This window comes from Cervus canadensis, chromosome 11 (genome assembly GCF_019320065.1).
Source record: "Cervus canadensis isolate Bull #8, Minnesota chromosome 11, ASM1932006v1, whole genome shotgun sequence".
Lineage (NCBI taxonomy): Eukaryota > Metazoa > Chordata > Mammalia > Artiodactyla > Cervidae > Cervus > Cervus canadensis.
The window spans coordinates 44,821,705-44,824,195 of record NC_057396.1 but is presented as its reverse complement, the minus strand read 5'-3'; positions in this window follow the sequence as shown (position 1 = coordinate 44,824,195).

The following is a 2,491-nucleotide window of genomic DNA, read 5'->3' as shown; positions in this document are numbered from 1 at the left end:
CAGGTTGTTGTTTTGATCTCAGTACCATCCATCTTTGTTGTTATTCTGGAGGGTGGTATCCTCGTTGATCCAAATGAGATCAGGGAGGGAATAGTCGGGGACTGGAGGCAGAGTCCCCATACCAGGAGGTGGAAGTCCCATGGCTAATATGGGGGCGGCGTAGTCCCGGCTGGCCGCTTTTAGTAGGGCCCGTCTGAGTGTCTGGAAAGCCTGTTTCATTGGCTCAGTCCAAGTCCAGTTTGGGGTCTCTTTACTTCCCTCATATAAGGGCCGGGCCTTCTCAGCAAACCCCATGATCCATAGTCTACAATATCCAACAGTCTCTAAAAAATTCTCTCACCTGGCGGGGGGTCTTGGGCTCTGGTACCTGCAATATTGTTTCCTTCATGGCCTGAGTTAGCCACCTTTGCCCCTGCCTGATCTTATGCCCCAAATAGGTGACCTCTTGCTGGGATATTTGCACCTTCTTTGTGCTCGCATGATATCCCAAGGTGCCTAGAGTCTGTAAGAGGTCACCAGTGGCACGGCTGCGTGCCTCCTCTGTGGTTCCAGCCGACATAAGGTCATCCACATATTGCAGCAGGATGACCTCTGGGTGGCGAGTCTGATATTTATAGAGGTCTTTACTCAAAGCCTCGTTAAACAAGGTAGGGGAGTTTTTGAACCCTTGTGGGAGGCGGGTCCAAGTTAGCTGCACTACAGGTTGGCCTTCCCCCTCAGTCCACTCAAAGGCAAATATCTCCTGGCTCTGGGCCGCCAGGGGTAGGCTGAAAAAAGCATCTTTCAAGTCCAACACAGTGTATCAAGTGTACTCAGGCAGCAGACTGCTCAGGAGGGTATACGGGTTGGGGACAGTAGGGTGTATGTCACTCACCCGCTTGTTGACTTCTCGTAGGTCCTGGACAGGTCTGTAATCCGTACTCCCCGGCTTCTTCACCGGTAGTAAGGGGGTGTTCCAAGGGGATTGGCACCGCTTGAGAATTCCGGCATCCATGAGCCGTCAAATGTGGGGAGTGATCCCCCGCCGAGCCTCCTGGCTCATAGGATATTGCTTCACCCTCACAGGAGTCGCCTAGGCTTTTAATTCGATGACGACCGGATGTCTCTGTTTAGCCAGTCCCATTCCTGCTGTTTTTGCCCATGCCAACGGATATTTGTGGACCCACGGTTGTATATCTGGTGCTATAACCTCTGAGGGCTTAGGCACAAAAAGTCTGTATTCATCTCTTAAAGCTAGAGACAAGACATGTATCGGCTGTCCAAGCCCATCTGTGACTGACATTCCCCCAGGGTCAAAATGGATCTGAGCATTAACTTTAGTCAACAAGTCCCGTCCAAGTAGAGGGGCTGGGCATTCTGGTATCACCAAAAACGAATGGGACACCTGATGGGTCCCCAGATTTACTTTCCGTTCCGTGGTCCAACAATATCTTTTTGTCCCCGTGGCTCCCTGCACCAAGCTGGTTTTCTTAGACATTGGTCCCAGTTTTTGATTTAAAACAGAGTGTTGGGCGCCAGTGTCCACCATGAAGCCAACGGGTTTCCCCTCTACATGTATGGTTACCCAGGACTCGGGGAGGGGTGCCGAGTCTTGACTCCCCTAATCACTGTCTTCCCCCGCATATAGAACTCGAGTTCCAGGGGAAATTCTCTCTCTCTGTGTTGTTCTTTTCTTCAGGTCCCTCTTAGGGCACTCCTTTCTCCAGTGCCCCCGTTCTTTGCAGTAAGCGCACTGATCTTTCTTTAGGGCCTGCCTTTTTGGTCTCTCTGTTTCTCCCATCTGGGGGTCTCGAGGCTCCCTCAATTCTGTTCCAGCCTTCATCCCCGCAAAAAGAATCTTGGTTAGCTCTCTCTGGTTCTTCTGGTTTTCTTTTGCCCTATGTTCCCTATCTTTTTTCCTGATCTTCTCAGCTAGTTCCCTTTCCTCCCGACGAAGTCGTTCCTCCCTTTCTTCTGGGGTCTCCCTATTATTAAATACCTTTTCAGCTGCTTTCAGTAAGTCTTGTATTGTCTGTTTTCCTAACCCCTCTATCTTTTATAATTTTCTCCTAATATCTGGGGCTGCCTGATTCACAAACACTAGTAGAATTGCAGCACGTGATTCCTCAGCCTGGGGGTCCATGGGTGTATATTGCCTAAAGGCTTCCATTAGCCTCTCTAGGAAGGCTGACGGGCTCTCAGTGGGCTCTTGCCTTACTAAATTTACCTTTGCCAAATTTGTCGGCTTCCTAGCTGCGGCCTGCAGGCCAGCCATTAGAGTTTGGCGGTACACTCGGAGACGCTCCCTACCTTCCACTCGCTCAAAATCCCAGTTAGGCCGCAACAGAGGAAACCCCTCGTCCATGAGATGAGGCTGGGCAGTTGGTCTCCCATCGTCCCCCGGGACCCGTTTCCGCGCCTCTGCCAGGATTCGCTCCTGTTCTTCCGTGTTGAGGAGCACCTGCAACAGCTGCTGGCAATCATCCCAGGTGGGGTTATGAGTGAACAAAAT